Source organism: Cimex lectularius, unplaced genomic scaffold (genome assembly GCF_000648675.2).
Source record: "Cimex lectularius strain Harlan isolate CLEC.00 unplaced genomic scaffold, Clec_2.1 scaffold4, whole genome shotgun sequence".
Classification (NCBI taxonomy): domain Eukaryota; kingdom Metazoa; phylum Arthropoda; class Insecta; order Hemiptera; family Cimicidae; genus Cimex; species Cimex lectularius.
In genome coordinates, this window is record NW_019392723.1 from 1,248,471 (window position 1) to 1,268,507 (window position 20,037).

Consider the following 20,037-nt stretch of genomic DNA (forward strand, 5'->3'; position numbering starts at 1 on the left):
CTGAAGTTAACTGACCGGTGACAATAAGTGGCTCATCTCCGATACCGAGTTCATTATATATCTGCAGTCCCATCGCAAGAATATGGCGGATCAGACAATACTACAGCACACGAGAATGCTAAGATTGTGCCCACTTCCTCCCACTAATTTTGTAATCGTGTACCGTGTACGATGGACAGTGTGTGAGGAACGGTAAAGTAAACTGCCCTCACATTTACCTAACGTTCTAATTCTTGAACAACCTCCTGGCTAAGAGGGCAGGCACTGATAAGATCCCCCTAGACGGGAGAACCTAGCAAAAGGAGGCAATACACCTGTTTATTGTATGAAGAGAACAAATACTGTCTAGAGCGAGTGGGTCTTCGTTGGGGGAGCAAATGCAACCCGAATGTGGGCTAAGACCCGTTGTAACCATCTGTATCCAAAAATGGGGTGGCTTGAAGCCAGTAATGGCCTCTATCCTGCATTAATAATGTCCATGATGATGAACTGAGGGTAAACAGGAGTGACCAGGTGTTTGGAGACCTAATAAGGGGAGCGTCATATTCCCTAGATACACGGTGACCAAAAGATTGAATTCTTTTTCAATTGTTTGCTTCCTACCAAAAACCAGTCCCAACCTTTGTTATGAGGAGGGATAACGAGGCACAAAAATAATGGCGCAGCACAGAGAGCGTGATAAACCCTCTAAAGCACACGGTAGCTTCGTATACAGGCGAATGGCTATCAGATAGTCAATGAAACAGATCATATCTGAAAAAACGTAGATGGGGCACGACCGACTGAACTAAGGGCGCAAGCTTTTTCCAAGCCTATAGCATGCTATTGGGGTTGAATTCATAGCGGTTCGTTGGAGAGAATCCTAGAGGGTAACTAGGTTTTGATGGCGTCGTCAGGTGGTTCTTGTTATCAGAAACCTTTACCGCACGACTGGGTTCCCGTAAGGTGGTTAGCGTTCCACTTAAATCGAAAGCCAGTGCGGGCCTATTGTTCGGAAGTCCCAAGGTTAGGGAGCAGGATCAAATCCTCCACGCGTGGGTGATGGAATGGCCAATTCTATCGTCAGGAGTACGCCGAGAGGTTTGGACATAACTGCTAAGTGCTTTGAGCTTCTCGCCTTGCGGCGATGGTCAGGCGCATCGATGCTGAACCTCCCTGAAGGGGCAAGTAGTTGCTGATCGATGCTGATCCTTTTGGATTGGGACGTTTTTCTACTTATGAAATCACGAGAATAATACTATTACTTCGTAAACAGAATTGCGTCGTCTCCCACCTTGTTGGCTGAAAAGGCCATGTGCCAGGTGCGATCGAAAAAACCCTCTAAAGAGAACTTACGAGCGGTGACAACAGCCTTGTTCATTTTATCATAGGTAGTAAATGCCAGTGTACGGTTTATTGTGGAGAAGTGATGATTTTCTTCAGCAAGGGTTAATAAAGACCGTTCAAGGATTTGTTCTAAAATGGAGGTAGCGTAATTCGTCGAGCGTTTATGTAAAATGACTTGAAATGAGGCAGTTAGTCCAGGAGGACGAATTTCAAATCATTCAATCTGATAAATAGACGAATCATTTCATTTGCTTTTATTTGAATATACGAAAAAATCTTGTGTAATCTTCTATGAAGACCCCGCTTAATTTAAATTAAAATAGCACAACAGCAAGGAAATAAAAAACAAAGCACGTGTGTTTGTTTACAGCCTGAGTAGTCCAGCAAAAGAGGCTTTTTCTCGTATTAAGTCGACAAAAGATGAATTCAAGATTTGTTTCTTTTATACGGTGGTGAAAGGAAAAATGAAGTCGACACAACCCCGGCATGGTAAAGACGTAGATTTCCACCCTTCCTTGTATCCGCTGTTCCCCCACAATAGCCACCCACCCTCATCACCTATTTACTGTATAAATTTCCTCAAATCCATGAAATTGCTTCTCGTAAACAGTGTTCTGATATTCTGCCGGCTTTATTTCTTTACAACTGAAGGAGAAAACAGTTGTAGAAAACATCTTTATTTATTTATCACTTTCATTCTCATATATTCAAACAAAAGAGACTGTTCAATAAAAGAGACAACAAGATGTTAATAGACGGCATTCGAATTGAATCATAACTCAAAAAACATTATACATTTGCTTGATACATTTGTTTAGTTAGTCAATTTAATCGTCATTTAATTTGTCGATATTTTTTTCCTATCTTGGATACACTTTTAGAGTGATTGGACCGTTTTCAAAACAAACAGTAAGGTTTTCACAATGAATTTTCAATTTGCAGATCGTTTAATCAATATTTACAATTAATATTATTTCACTATATATATCTGATAAAGAGAAAGAATGAGAAAGAATAAGATAATGGGTAAAGGAGACAAAAATAGAAATAAATAAAGAAAGAAAGAGAGAGAGAGAGAGAGAGAGAGTGAGAGAAACAGACAGATATTCAATTTCGAACTACATCGAAAAGCATTTGAAAAGGGATTTGAAAGGGTAGAAAAGACAAAAACTGTGTGTGTGTGTGTTTATGTATATATATATATATATATATATATATATATATATATAGAGAGAGAGAGAGAGAGAGAGAGGGAGAGGGAGTGAGAGACGGAGACAGAGACAGAGACAGAAACCACGTCGAACTATGGACGTAAACAAAAGAAAAAAAAGAAAGAAGAAAGAGAGACAAACACAGAGGGATAATTAGATAGTTAGATAGATAAAGAGAAACAGACAGACATAATGTCAAACTACTTCAAAAAACTAGGAAAATGTAGAGGCTAACAACCGGAAGAACTAAAGAGAATGATAGGGGGTGACAGCGTGAGAGAGAGGGAGAGTGAGTGAGAGAGAGAAAAAGAAAAAGAGAGAGAGAGTGAGAGGGAGCGAGAGATAGAGAGATGGACTAGAGCGTGAGAGACAGACGGACAGATAATGTCAAACTACTTCAAAAAACTAGGAAAGTGTAGAGGTTAACAATCGCAAGAACTAAAGAGAACGATAGGGGGTGACAGCGTGAAAGAGATAGATAGATAGATAGAGAGCAACAGACAGACATATAACATCAAACTACTTGAAAAAACTAGGAAAGTGTACCGGCTAACAACCTCAATAATTAAAGAGAAAGATAGGGGTTAACAACGTGAGAGAGAGAGAGAGAGAGAGAGAGAGAGAGAGAGAGAGAGAGAGAGAAAGAGAGAGGAGAGAGAGATATAGAGAGAGAAAGAGAGAGAGCAAAAGATAGATAGATATAGAGAAACAGACAGACATATACTTGTACTACTGTAGACAGACATACAGACAAACTACTTGAAAAAACTAGGAAAGTGTAAATGCTAACAACCGCAATAACTAAAGAGAAAGATAGGGGTGACAGTGTGAGAGAGCGAGAGATAGATAGATAGAGAGAGAGTGTGAGAGGGGTGAGAGGGAGAGTCAGAGTCTTTTTGCCCTTACCCTTTCGTAGTTTTTTAAAAATATTTTTACGTAGTTTGACGTCAACTGTCTGTCTGCCTTTCTGCTTCTTCCACCTTCTGTCATTCTTTTTCTTGCTTTCGTCTTTTCGGCCTCTTTACCTTTCGTATTTTTTTAGATGGTTTGTCGTGGTCCGTCTATATCTCCCTTTTATCTTATTCTCTATCTCCCTGACTTTCAGTCTCTCTCTCGTGTCTTTTTTAGCGAATAAACTCTTTTAGGCTTTTTGAGGTAGTTCGATGTGGTTTGTCTGTCTGTTTCTCTCTCTCTCTCTCTCTTTCTCTCACCCCTTGTAACTCATTCTTTCTTTCTCTTGCAAACGTCTAGACTTTATTCTTCTGTAGTTTCTTTTTTATAAAGTTATATAAATTTTAACGTTTTTATATGTGGTTCGATATCGTTTGTATGTCTGTCTTTTGACTCTCCCTCCTGTCTTCCCTTATATTGTTGTCGTATTTTGAGCCACTTCGTTTTTGCAGTTTTGTTTAGGTGGTTTGACGTGGTCTGTCTGTTTCTTTCCCCCCTTGTCACTCGCTTTCATTCATTGCCTCTTCTGGGAACGAATCTCGAATTTCAATTGGAAATAAATGCTGAAAAGTATTCAAAGTGGTTTGACCTCTAGTCCGCGACACCCAACGGGCCTTCGGTATCTCTTGGCTAAATGAAGAGGGAAAAATGTATGTCTGGTTAACTGGCTTTATTAAATTACTAATCTTCAGATTTAAAAACATTTTATAAATTAAAAATAAAATGCTGTAAGGGTGAAAAAGAATCTGAATCCCCCTGCATCGCTGATTTTAATCTACCATGAAAAAGTCATTTTAATTTTTCTGAACGTTTTATTCATTGTGCGAAATTAAAGCCTACGTTTAAAAGCCGTGTTATAAATAAGGGTGTTCTCATTAATTGTTTGAGAAGGCAAACGGCTCATCCTTTTTCCGTAGTTGAAAGTAGAAAGCGACTTTTACATTTTTTGTTAAATCTTGCGACCAATTAAAATGCACGGAGTTGAATTAAATCAAGGAGGGAAATCATTACTCTCATAAAAAGACTTTATTAGGAGTGAGTGAAAACAGTGGCTTGAAGATAACATTATTCATCCAGGGCGGTTTATAGTTATTTCCCAAATCCTTGGAAAGACAATTTGGTCGAACAAGGGATGATCACGTATGAAGGGGGGGATTGCGGCGTGCGATTGCCAACTGCTACTTCCACCTTAGCACACTGTTCCACGGTTGTGCCTAACAGATTTTTCCCATTTTCGGTCGACTGTTTTACGCACTCGGCTTCTCCCTGGCGTCTTATTTCCCTACGACCTAATAAAGTGTTATTGCGAGGATCACGAGTGTTTTATTTAAATACAAATTTTCCATTGGATGTTTGCCAACCTTTTTCGTCTTTATAGTCCCAATATTGATTAAACGGGTTGAAAACAAAAAAAAGTCAAAGCAAAACATTTCACTGAAATAACAAAACAATATAATTAAATACCATAACATGAAAAATAACTACGTTGTTTTTTAACGAAGGATATTAGGTGAATTGATCATCGGATTTGAATTTAAAAACCAAAAGTTAAACTTCCCAATAAAAACGACATTGTTTGCAAAATACGCAAAATTCAAGATTTTTTCAATTTATATAGCATGAGTTTACGTGTTTGTGTGATTTTAAATTATTGGTTATTATTTAGAGATCGTGAGATGCGGTATGATGAAGTTTTAGAAAAAGAATTATATTTAGTGGTTTATTGACCAAATTACTTCTTTCAGCTAATTAATCTTTTTATGTAAGGTTTTGGCTGAAATGAAAAAGTTATTGCCACGAGCGGGATTCGAACCCACGACCTTTGGCTAAATACGCCGCTGCTCTACCGCTTGAGTTATCGTGACTTTGATCCGGACACTATGTCACAGCATCGAGTCGGACCACTGTTTAGGATGCTCCAATCTAGGGTGTGTAGTAGTCTCCTCAAAACCCTTTTAAAAAGATAGTTCCTACTCACATTAAGACCATTTTTAGACCTAAAATTGTCCATATGAAACAACCTAATTGAAATAGGCGTATATAGAAAACCCACAACTACACACACTATGATACGAACGGATTCTTCTCACCCATGGAACCAAAAAGCTGCTGGTTTCATTTGGCTCATAGTCCTGTTATGTTAAAACTCCCATTAACACCCGCTAACTATAAAAAAAAATTAGAAACTATTAAAACCTTAGCAAAAACAATGGATATCAAGAAATATTTATTGATAGGTTGCTAAATAAAAGAATAAAAAAATTAACTATAAAAGAAACAACAATAGGACTCAACCACCCCACCAAAAATTAATTATTAGGTTTCCGTTGTTTGCCATATATTGGTAAACTATCAGAAAAAGTAGGTACAATTCTTAAACAATAAGGTTCCAAAATAGCTTTTAGAAGTACGTGTTCACATAGAAACGTCCTCTCAAATCCTAAAGATAAGGTAGACAACTTGGCAAAAAGCGGGGTTTACCAATTTATTTGTAATGATTGCAAAATTAAATATATAGTTAAAGCGGTAGAGAAATAAAAACGAGAGTTCAAGAACACTTGCCTAAATCGACCAAATTTTCGGAATTTATGCAACATCTAAAAAAGAAACAAAACACAGTTTACATTTAAATTTAATTACAATAGTGTTACACAATTTCCTGAAAGGGAGGGAACTAGATCGGTTTGAGAAATTTGAAATTAAAAAACGTAAAAATTAACATGGATATAAATGCATTAATACTATGGTGGATTTTGATCTACCTCCTATTTTAAATATGTACAAAAAAATATTAGACGTGCAAAATATTATTGGGTTGTCCGGAAAATAATGCAGGATTTTGGTATTAAACAAAAAAAAAGAAACTAGTTACTTTAAAGCAATGTTCTTTAATNATTAATCATTACTTAATCATCATTCTTACAGTATTTATTAATATAATATTTAATTCTGTCCTAATTCCCGATTTTCGCACGTGATAATTGAGTGGCATTAATAATCGGCGGGTTCACTTTTACAATTCATGACGAGGGACGTGGTTGTAGAGCTCCTTCAAACTGATGATGAGCTGGAGGCTCGAAATCGGATAAAGCTTAATGTGAGGAGGAACTATCTTTTTAAAAAGATTGAACACACTCACTCCACCATTCATCTTTTCTAGTCTCCCCAAAATGTCACTGGTTTTTTTATTAAAATATTTTATACAAAAAAATAAAAGCACGTCAAATGTTAACCTTAATTATGAGGAAAATAGTTTGTTCGGCGTTGAAATCAATGTAAATATCATGAAAAATTCCAACAATTTAAGTTACTGTTAATAAAAATTATTCCGGGATAGGCTTTTTTTTAATTCTAAAAGCAATCTTTTCTGTGAAACATATTTTTAATATGCTTGGGGGGTTGCTTTGATCGCAGAGAGCATAATAAACCTAATCGATAGGAATGGAGATAGGAGTTGGTATGCAGGGGCTGTACCCTGTCATCCTCCTCCCATCTCAGTCAACAGAACGAATACAAGATCACACTCGAACCACTCCTCTTCTGCAAATATGTGTAACCAAAATATGCATTTCAGGCTTTGCTTTGTCCAAAAACATTTGAATCGAGCAAACCCTTTGAATTGGCTTTTCCTGTCAAAAAAATCTTATTTTGTAATAGTTTGTTAATCACACAATTTGTTTAGAATATTTATTACTTCTACAAATCACTTCATAAATTGTTAAATTATTAATATAACATATAATACATAATTAATAAATTATTAAATTGAAAAAATTTAATGAGTGAATGATCGTTAGGTATGAGTTTAATAAACCTTCCCCATAGTGAGTACTCTTGGGTGAGAGTGTGATGTCATAGAAGAGATAGTAATTTATTAGGATGAATTGTATGTTTAAACACGAATAACATTGACTAGTGTAAGATGAGAGTGTGATGTCTGAAATTTTGGCGTAATTTATTAGCGTGATTGGACTGATTAAGCCCTCGCCGGGGAATATCACCTACTCTTGGGTGAGAGTGTGATGTCATGGAAGGGAAAGTAATTTATTAGTATTTATATAAGGCATTGGTTGAGATAAAAAAAGTCGGTGTCACGAGCGGGATTCGAACCCACGACCCTCGGCTAAATAAGCCGCTGCTCTACCACTTGAGCTATCGTGACTTCCCTCCTCTCGGACACAAAAATGGCAAAAAGGAGAGAAAATTCGAAAGATGGGATTGAGATGGGACGTTGGTGTCCGAGTGGATCAAAGTCACGATAGCTCAAGTGGTAGAGCAGCGGCGTATTTAGCCGAGGGTCGTGGGTTCGAATCCCGCTCTTGACACTGACTTTTTTATCTCAACCAATCCTTATATAAAGATTAATTAATTGAAAAATGTTATTCGGTAACTCGGACCACGAACTATAATCAATTCAGTAATTTATTAGAGCGAATAGCGCGTTTAAACCCGAAGAATATTGAATAGAATAGGGTGGGAGTGTGATGTCTGAAGTTTTGAAGTAGTTTATTAGCGTAATTGGTTATTTAAACCTACTCAGAGGAATATTGAGTACTCTTGGGTGAGAGTATCAATGAAGAGAAACTAATTTATTAGCGTGAATAGTCCGTTTAAACCCGAAGAACATTCAGTAGTCTAGGGTCAGAGTGTGATTTATGAAGATTTGAAGTAATTTATTAGAGTGAAGGGGAAGATAAAGCCCTCCCCGAGACTTCAAGTACTCTTGGGTGAGCCTTTTTTTTTATTTTTTACCCTTCCCCCTCCCCGCCGTACCTGAGGAAGACCCCATATCGGCGGACAAACGCATTAAGTTAATCGAATTTATAAATCTAAGGGACTTCAAATACTGGAATAAAATTACCTCCCAACGATCTTTCCTTCAGGCGAGATCGCTGGTCGGTTTTCTAGGGAACAATATTTTCAATTTAAAACCTAAAACAAAAGGTCTTCTCTTGCTGGTTTCCCCTCGGACACTTACATTTTCGTGATTTTCTTTTCTATATATTTATATTATCTAAAATGTTGTAACTAAGAAGAGGAAAACAGCCCGGAACCCTAAACCTAACCCTATGTTTAATTATGCAATAAATAAATAACGGTAGTAAAACTCTAACAATAACAACAATATTTAAGGCATATCAAACAGAATAAATAGAGACTTGTTCATTAAGCGTAGTATAGGCAAAGTCTTTTAATGCTGCAAATGATTTGGCATCACAGACTGGTTTATGGAGATTAAGCGGCCATTCTGCTGAGGTGATGATCTTTCGCAAACGTTCTCTTTCTGCATTGAATTTGGTACAGCTGAAGAATGTTCGGCGTCTTCTTCAGTGCTGCAAACGGAGCATAAAGGGCTGTCTCTTTTCTTAAATTTATAGAGATAGCTTTCGAAGTTTCCATGTCCTGATAGCATTTGGGTGGTCTAGTAGTCAGGGTATAGCCATTTTGCTTTTTGCCTCTTTTCAACGCTGGGGAAAAACGTTAATGTCATCCGACCCTTAGTTTGTCCATCTTTGTTACCATGATGCCCTTGTCATCTTTCCCAAGTACTCTTTCGCCTCCTTTCCACTTGCCCTTCGGAAACATCGTTGTTGGGTGAGACTGTATTGTAAGAATATCGAGTACGCTTTAGTGAGAGTGCGATGTCTGAAGATTTGAACTAATTTATTAGCTTGAATGGTGGGTTTAAACCCAAGCAATATTGAGCATTAAAATATTGCGTACGTAATGGAGAAAATTAGAAATTAGACAGTTAGAATTTTGTGTTACAAATTTAATAAAATTATTTTAAAATATCGTAAGGTGTCGGTCAGTATAATATTTTTTAATTATACAATTAATAATTGGGAAAAGAAATTTTAAATGATTAATTTTTTGAATCGTTATATGGAAAAAACTCTACTACTTACTAAAACAACCATAATACAAATATCGGGACAATTTAATCAACACGTCCTTTAATGTTTGATTTATACAATTAGATAGTTATGTTTAGAACAGTAATTGATTAATTGACTATTTTGTTTTCAGGGAGTGGTCAATTTCTAATACCAACAGATCCTAACTTCTACATTTTTAAAGTCAGGACTTGAAGCTAATGGTGGTACTTTTTGTTTTCCCCGCGAACATTGGCAAAGTATGTTATAAGAATCTCCTTTTCATCCCTCTCATCATTAATCACCTAAATAATGGATCGTTTCCTCGCTTTAAATCCACCGCCCTCACCCTCCATTGGAAACAGTGCTCCTTGCTTAATTGGTGAAATTTATAGTTTTGCATTCAAGATGGCCATACTCATATCAACTGATTCTTAGCCAATACTTCTGAAGAATTGTTGAACGAAATCAAGTTTTCTTTGCCATTCTGATATGAAATTGCGCGTCATCCGTGATATTTGGTAACAAACAGATATTTTTAAGCTGCCTCTCTTAACTGAAAATGTTATAAAATGAACAGTCTGTTTAGTTGATACTCTTGTCAGATGAATACGACTAGTTTCAATCGCAATCGGTTTTATAAATCGACCGAATGAAAGGGTGTTGAAGTGAGCTTTTTCTATATTATCTATTCAACCAGTAATCTAGAAGATGTGAAGACTTGCAGGTCATTATGTTTGGGTGGTCGTCCTTCAACCGTTCATGATACAAAATTCAAAATTTAACCACAGAGAACCCAAACAAAGACTTAGCAAAGACATTTAACACGTGCACTGCGGGCCATATTTCTTCTGATTTGTTTATTACGCGACTGGGAGCCAACCTCAACCGCAGTGAACGTGATGTTACTATCCTTAAATATTGACTGAATAGAATTTATTGGATCGGATCTCCATCAGCGATTTCCCTGTTAAAACCAATTTTAAAAAAATTGATAACTGGAGATGTAAACTCCTTTACGCCAATGTTCAGAGAGGAAACTCCAATAAGGCAATAATAGGCCAAGAACATACAATTGGTTTAACAAGATCATCTCTAGCCTAGTTTATCTCAATATCCACAAAAACAACAGGAGAAATGGTTGTAATAATGACTTACATTTAAGAACCCACACCAAATCTGGCAAAATTATTCTTACAGTTATACAGGACTCGGAGGCTATCGGTCACTAGCATTTGAAAAAACACATATACACATGGATTCAATGTTCATTTTCAGGTTATGCAATGAGGTTATGCAATGAAGAAATAACCCTTATTACCTTCGAATGCAAAGCAACCGATCAATAGCTGCATAACCTATGGTAAGTTATTTTGTCAAAAAAAAACCTCTCATAAAATCAGACAGCCAGCTAGCAGCAATAGCTTCAAAGCTTCAATAGGTTTTAAAATGTCTGTGCATTCATCCAAAAATATCAAAACCTAGGAAAACACAACGACTTGATAATATCGAGGAGCCGGGGCACTACTGACTTCTGAGTAATGAATAGCAGATAAACTTGTTAGGATGGTAAGGATTCCTGCATTATTTCAGCACTAAATAGATACAATGTAGACCAACACCTCACAGAATGGGTGAAAACCTACCTAGAGGGACGGATGGTAAATATGTGCTTAGGTAGTAGTACTCTGAGAATCGATGTCACAGGAGGCTGTCCACAGGGAGGCTGCTTGTCCCCTCTTCTGTGGTTAATCACAGTAAATAGTTTAATAGAACTTCTGAACAACTCAGGCTTCTATAGCCAATTATTTTCAGATGAAGGTGCCATAATGATCACGGGCAGAGATCCCCTGACCTTTTCACTGCTGATGAAGGAGGCAATGGGGTTGCTATCTGAGTGGTGTTGTGATAAAAGTCTTTCAATTAATCCAGCAAAACTGGAAGTGATAATGTTTAGCAGGAGAAGAACTCTAGGCAATTTCAAAAACCCAAAATTTCAGGGTATCGAATTAAAATTAAGGGATTCAATCAAATTCCTCGGGGTAACCCTTGATAGGAAACTTGATTGGAAAGGCCACATTAAAAATATACACAGGAAAGGCACAGTACCTATGGTGCAATGTAGGAGAATTGTTGGTAGAACATGGGGTATCAAACCTTGGGTGGCCAAATGGATATATACCGCAATTATACTACCTAGATTTCTATTTGCAGCCCTAGTATGGTGGAAAGGGCTAGATAATAAAGGGAACATTAATAAGCTAATATCATTTCAAAGACTAGGTTGCATGATGATGACGGGAGCATTTCCCACTACACCCACCCTAGCACTTGAAATTATGACCAATACTACACCTCTACACATAGAGGTTAAGGTAAGAGCACTAACCAGCTGCTATAGATGAATTAGTGAAGGCAGCTGGAACCATGAGGGAAATAATATAGGTCACTCGAAAATTCTACATTTATTGAGTAAGGTCAACAACCAACTACTAAGCGTTAGCAATAAAAATGGAAAAACACCTTTAGATAAAAAGCACTTTCAGGTAGTTACTCCCTGTGATTACAACTATAGTGTAGTAGTAACTAGTAGCCTAAACTGCTTCACCGATGGCTCACTCATTAAGGACAAGGGAAGCGGTGCTGGAATACATATACCTAAATTAGGGATCATCATCTCCTCCGCTCTTGGTAATAACACCTCAGTCTTTCAGGCGGAGTTCTGGGCCATCAATGTTTGCTGCAGAACATTCATGGAGAACAAGGTTAAGGGAAAAGATATTAGAATTTTTTCCGACAGTCAGGCCAGTTTTAAGTCATTACAAAAAGAGTTATCAACATCTAGGCTGGTAGAGGAAACCGTTGAACTTATTAATAGGANATCTGCAAGACCACATGTACGCCAAGAACCTACAATTGGTTTAACAAGATCAAGACTCCTCCACCTCAGAATGGTACACATAAAACAAAAGACCAAATCGATGACTTCCGAAGGTGCCGTATTTAATAAACCCATGGGTAGTTCAACAACCCTAACCAAATCTGTCAAGTACATTGCTACAGCTAAACAGGGTGAAAGTACGAAAAGCGGTATGGCTATATACCGGTCGCTGGCAGCTGAGAAAACTCCTACACAACATGGATATAATAAATAATACCATATTTGTAGGTTATACAATAAGACGCAAGAAACTCCCATAATTCTTCGAAACCGAAGCAACCGAGGAAAGGCTCTGCAAAAATGACTGCCAATGAACTTAATAATACATGAACTTAATGAAGGATCGAGTCAATCGAACTGGTCTAAGGAACTAGGAAAAGTAGAATAACCCAAAAAGCTGCAGTGCTTGTGGAATGCAAAACCATCATCTACTAGTGTCCTCTTCCTCCTCGTCATCAACCACTGATGATGGCGGAGTGCTGGGATGTGTCTAATAGGTCAAATTGTCATACCAATTAACTATATTAAAACAGCTTATACTGCCAAAAACCCTCGAATATTGTTAGACAGTCGAGGAGGTATAAATTAGTCTATGAATGCATCCAAAAAAATCCAAATCCTGGGCATACAGAAAAATTTGATAATATCAAGGTGCCTGGGCTTCTGATTAATATCGAACTACTTGTTGACAGGTTGTGGTTGTTAGTGCAAGGATTTTCGTTCGGTTATTGTGAATATTTGGTTTTTGTTTTGCGGAAAATAATAATAATTTGATAACTTTTCATCTCATAATTGAATTACTATAGAAAAGACAATCAAGGAACTAAACTTTATGGACAATTGTTCAATTGTAATTTTGGTTTAGCGTTAATGTTGTAGAGGGCAACACATAAGACTTGTAAAAGTCGAATAGACGCTGGCAAAGGGAAACCATAAGTCGTTTGTTCCCTTTTTGGGTATAGGAGTTGAAGCATTCACCCTCATCGGGTGGAATTTCCCCTACATCCCTGGTTTTGCCATTCGGAGGCTTTTAATGGGGGGTGAAACATTCCCCCCGTCCATTACATTCCCGTAACACATCGGAAAGGGGATTTAACACTGGAATCGGAGACATTCAGATTTCTTCCTACTGAATGCGGTTAGAAGAAGAGGCAAAGGCAGTTCACAACCCACCCCCGCCCCCTAAACATCCACAACCCCAACAACAACGAGAGTGAAAATTAGTTTTTTGCTGTAACTTTTGATATTTACCGATTGAGAGAACAAGTTATGCAATTAAAAGTTTGAATAAATTCGGATTATCTTTGGCAGGAGTAATTTGCAATGTCAAACTTCCTTGATAACCTTACATAACATTAACTTGAATTATGCATTATTCATCAGGGTTATTTATCGAAATCCTTTGGAAAAATTCAAAGCTAGGTGAACTTTCAACAGTAAATTGTATCAAGAAGAGCCAATCATAAATTAATCCTCTTGTCTTTCCCCTTGGAAATTAATAATAAAAGAACAAAAATTTAGACAAAGTCGGGGTTCATATAATTGAATAAAGGACGATTAATTTTACACAATGGTATAAATTATATAAACAAAAGGGTTAACTAAGGATTTACATTTGACCGAGGATTTAACGTTTTTATGCAGAGAGTACTTTGTTAGCTAGTAGTCATTATTCTTGCATAAAAATCTAAAAATTTAAGCCGTTTGCTTAATGAAATTTATGGAGCTTAGAAAAGAAACAGTTGCAATACATAATTAATAAACATTAAAATCTACTGGCTTCAAAAGGAATTTTGGCTTTATTGTATTGACTTTATAATAATGCCGGTTTATCTCCAAGCCCGACTTAAGTTTCTGTTTGTCAACATGCGAATTATCTTCTCACTAAGTACATTTATTTGCTCCTCGGTATTCAGTTTTATCCGAACGGTAAAAAGAAAATAGAGAAAAATACTATTTATTTTAACACTATGCGGACAAGGAAGAAGTCAGACTTGCAGCTTTCATTGAAAATAATCGAAGGTAAGAGGTCAGATACAGGAGACGGTCGTATCGCAGGCAAATGCTATGTCCCATTTAAAGAGCACGTTACACGACAGATAGCTAAAGAGATCGCATCTCTCTTTAACATACCATCTACAGCTACATCGTCTTATAATATACCTTTTTATCTTCAAATTACTCATTTTTAATTTCAAGTTAACCATGTGACAATTAATTATAATTAAAATGATAAATTAAGTACGTAACATTAAAATGAGCATAGGGCTTCCGGCAGCTGTCAGCAACGTCGAGTGTCAGTCAAGTCACTCAAGTAAACTCTATTTCATCTCCAACGGGACTATCCACACAGACCTTCAGAACCCATTTGTGTTCGAAACCTCAAGATGTCGATACTGACGCCTCCACAAAACTCTGGAATCTCATCCCAACCCCCTAATCGATCACGTACCATCCCACCTATTTAGCAGATCTAAAATCTCACTGTTAAATAAATGCTTCATCTACATATCTGTACCATATACCAATCTGTACGGAATTGAAGTGTGGGGTTCACCCAAGCATTCCAACCTCCAAAGGATCCGGTCATACCAGTCAAAAATCCTTCGAGCCATTCCCAAACTTCTTACTTTGTATCCAGCTTTACTATTAACACAGACCTTCAGAACCCACTTGTCTTCGAAACTTCAAGATGTCGATACTGACACCTCCACAAAACTCTGGAATCTCATCCCAACCCCCTAGTCCATCACGTACCATCCCAACTATTTAGCAGATCTAAAATCTCACTGCTAAATAAATGCTTCATCTACATACATATCTGTACCATATACCAATCTGTATGGAATTGAAGTGTGGGGTTCACCCAAGCATTCCCACTTCCAAAGGATCCGGTCATACCAGTCAAAAATCCTTCGAGTCTTTCCCAAACTTCCTACTTTGTATCCATCTTGACAATCGACACAGACCTTCAAATCCCATTTGTCTTTGAAACTGTAATCGAAACACGTCTATAAAATCTTGAAACTTCATCCCAACCCCATAGATAAACACCCTATTGTCTACTTGACAACAGATCGAAGCGTTCCAACCTCAAAACAATCCAGCCACTCTAGTCAAGAGTACTTCGAACCACGGCCAAAGGCGCTTCCTTGTATCCATCTTAAGTAACCATATATGTCTTCATATCGTACGCTTCTATAAAACCCTGATATCTCATCACAACCCACCTAGTCGAGCACCTTTTACCCAAAATGCTTGAAAGCAGATCGAAACTTTCACTGCTACAAAAATGCCTCATTTACGTATAATTACTACAACCAATCTGTTTAGAATTGGACTGTGGGGTTCAATCAAGCTTCCAAATAATCCATTCGCACATGTTCAAAATCTTTCGAACCATTTCTTCGAATAGCTTCTTAACTTCGTATTATATCTTACTATTTATCTCGAACCATTCCCGACAATCATCTAAGACGTATAAAGCGCCTCTGGCCTCGCTGTTTTCTCCCTAGTGAAAAAAGTCACTTGTGTTACCGTGAAACTCTTGAGACAAGACCGAACAACAGTGTATACACAATAACAAGGTCAGGTAAGATATGCAGAAGATGATCTGAAACTATAAACCAATACAACTAATATAATTGTGGGTCGTTATATATTTAGTATTCCTTCATTTCCTTCACTATCTTAAGATTTTAGTAATAGGGGTTGTCTTGTTCTCTAAGAAGGGTTGTTGTTTTGGTACGGTAGCAGCAGCATGGACACCTAAGCAGGCGGCGGCTAATGTTGAAGAACGGGATGAATCATGTAGCCATGAATCGGAAGAATTGTTGAGATATTGATGTCGCCTAGTTGAAAGTTTAGTTAACCACAGACAGTCACCATGTAGCTCCACCCAATGTTGAGGCTGTAGAAGCAACAGAAGAATGAAGGATGAAAGTTGTAGCAGATGCCAACAGTTAGCATTGAGCTTCAAACAGCTGTCAGCCATGAAGGTTGTCATTGTACAATAGGTGCGACAAGAGACAGACCTCTTCCGCTTTCAGATGTTATTTGCGGATCGCGCTCCCTTCGAGTCTAGTCTAAGCAGGTTGAGCTTCTGATTGTCAATTCCCGAAAAGAATACTAAGCTAATAACAGGCTATAACAATGTATATTGAACCAAAAAAATGGATGCCAGGCTAGATGTTCTCCTACTCCTTAATATTGGGTATTTATGTGGTAAATACATTATTTAAAAAAAATACTAACGGTTTTCTATCTTACGATTTTGATAAGATCAAATTAGAATCATGGAAATGCATTATAATACACCTGCCACGCACATAATAGTCCTGTTTCCGATTAATGATGTACGTGAGTATATTCGACCAATGTTCGATATCCATTCCAAGAAAACAGACCGGGACAAAAAGGTTATTTTAGACATGTTATTATGTGACGCTAAATAAAAACCGACATAATAATAAAATTCTTTATTTCCACGTCTATCCTTTCTTCACTTCAATTTATAGCACGAGTAAATAATAATCTAATGATAGGAATGAAAAATAATTTAGAACTGCAGTTAAATCAACGAGTAAATTATAGCGTTTATCTTCGCGGGCAATGATGTTACAAGTTACCAGGGTTTTAGGGTTCGTTAGGGTAAATCGTTATCAACCAAGCTGGTATCTATCCTTTCAAGGGTTGAGGAAGGAAAAGGGACGTTTTATAAATAACTTTTATAAATTTTATACCGTGGCTCATTTGTAATCTACCAACAAACGTACTTCTAACAATAGTCTATTGGTGATAAATAGAAATCTTTTAGAACTAGATATGGTAAATGCTCAATTAAAACAGACTTACGTCACACGTCATTTGTACTCGGATTTCGTGAGAGTACCACTACTTGAGCAAGCTTGGTTTCTTGACAAGACTTAGAAATGGGAAAGCACTTACTTCCAATACTGTCTCAAGTTCCCTGATCGTTTGGAGTGGATTGGATTAACTCAGAATCCTTAATTGCTTGTGGTCGTGACTTTCAGGCCTTACACGTGCCTCGTATTGATAAGACGTGTCTTATGGATTTAAAACATTCTAACCTGGCAAAGCCTTTCGACCCAAGCTTATAAAGATTGGGATATTTCAGAGACTTTGTTGTAATAGTATTAGAGTTAGTTAAATAGTTGTTTATTTTTTGTTACTTATGTATTTGTTTGGTAACAAATTTGTTACATAAATATGAGGAGTTGTATAATAAACTAGAATATAGGGGCATATACGTTTGACAAAGACAATTTCTGGTGTGTACAGATAGATCGCTCAATTGGTTCTACACAAAAAGCGCTTAGGCATGACACCAGATATAAAATTACTTCTTGAGCAAGAATTGTGAAGTTCTTCAAATTTTTCTTCTTGCGTCATCGGGCAGTCACCACTCATTCAGCATTGCTCCTATTTTAAGCCGCAGTTTACGCTAGAACAAAGGAGCTGGGTCAAAGGTACTCTTAACAGACTCATCGCAAACTTGATAGCCACCCGGGACGTTACTATCGACCTTGACTAAAATATTCATCCTGGCTCGTCAATCCACACCACGAGAATCACGGCAGCGCATTGCACATGACTGGCAGTCTGCTTGGGTATCCACGGCGATCCAAAAGCTCCAAAACAACACCGTCCCTATTATAACCCTTGTCACTGAAGTGATGACGTGATGTCCTGCGAACATTTCTACTGACTGGAACTCTTTTATCGACCATTGGAAGGATGCATATAGTGATTGTATGTGGTAACCTAAAGTTTTTCACTTGGAGTCTTCTCTGCTTCAACAATGTTTCCGACTTTCTAGCATCAGCCAACAAACTTGCAGCAACAGTCTAAGGAGAAGCTTAACTTGCTTAGACTAGACTCGTGGATGAGATCCTAACACTAAAGAAGCAACCCGCAAGGGCACTTTTAACTGCTTGACCCATCGCGCACTGGACAGCTGCCCGAAACCGACTATCGACCTCGTGTAAACACTAAGGGAGCAAAAAACAGCTATAAGCAGAAGCAGGACTCTTAACCCATCGCACTCAACGCACATGACAGCCGGCATGGGTGACTGAGGCTTTTAATGCTCACTATCGACATCTGCTGAATGAATGTTGCCATATTCCAGTCATTTTAGTGCCTGGGAGGTACAAGCTGCAAAAAATACTATATACTTTGACGCAATGGCTTGTTGTGTGGACCATTTGAAGGAGCTATATGGTGAGTGTCAGAAGTAAACTGAAATCTATCCGTAGGGTTCTCTACTGTTTCAACAATGCTTCCGACCAAGCATCACCAATGAACCTACAGCAACCATGTATAAGCGCGACCTCAACCTATTTAGATTAGATTCGTGAGATCACAACGGTAAAAGTGCAATCCGCAAACAACAGCTACAATACAGCAAGAAGACGTTTAATCCATCGTATTTATCACACAGTTGACTGCACGCGTAGATGACAGCTAGTCTTCTCTCACCGCTCGTTATCGACTAAAATATTCGTTTTGCAGTCATTATTAATGTCTGGGGGAACACGCAGCAAAGAACACGCTACTCTTTGATTTATTGACCTACTGTTTCGAGAGCCTCCACTATGGGAATGTGGTAACTGCCTGTGGTTGACTAATGTTTCGACTAGGAGTCACCAAAACATCAAGAACACCGACATCCAACAAACGTGCAATGTCGTTCAACATATCCTTGATCCCTTATAGACTGCAAATAGTCTTGGTACCATATATGAAATATGTTGTTTAGAAAGCCGAACACTGGTCTTGCGGTACACCAATACTTGAACAGTACGACCACGTCTCAACTTAAACTAGACAAAAGGAACAAGAGTACTCTTAGAACGCATAACAGCACGCGTGAAAGAGGACATGGCTGACACCTGCCCATGACCCTACTAACGATTTCGGTTATAATAATTATGGATAGTACGATAGTATACGAAATAGGAATCTTGGGCAATGATTTGAAGGATTTTACACTGAAGCAACTGAATTCTTTGGAGGTTGAACCAAATTGGTTATAGTATGTGAGCTTTGTCGATTTTATGTACCAAATAAAAGCGACATTGGTTGCTGGGAAAGGGACAGAGTTTTAATAAATTGGATGAGAGGTTATACGGCGGAAAATGAAAGTTATTTTACAAGAATTGGTTTCATTGAGTCTTAGCTTCAATTTTTCGGGTAATTGTAGATAGGAGAGATGGACCTAGAGGTTTGTGAAATCCACTGTGGGGTGTAACGGGATTAAAGTTATAGTGTATTTACGTTTTCGTAGTGAATTGACTGACTTACTTCTTTTCAATTAATTAATTATTCTTTCTAAGGACTTGGTTGAGATGAAAAAGTCAGTGTCACGAACGGGATTCGAACCCACGACCTTCGGCTAAATACGCCGTTACTCTACCACTTAAGCTATCATGACTTCGATCCTCTGACTTCGAATCGTCGTGACACTGACGTTTTTTGTCTCAACCAAGACCTTAGAAAGAATAATTATAGTGTATATTGAATAGAGAATGGAATCAAGGATTATGTCTTGCGAAATTCAATACAGGACACACAATAAGTTAACTAGTAAAAGATTGTTTGGCTGTTCAATTTATATGTGGATACTGCATGACCATTCCAAAGTTTATTGGCTGGTTAGCTGAGTTTAATTTTTCTAAATCCATATATTATGATCTTAATATATCCATTC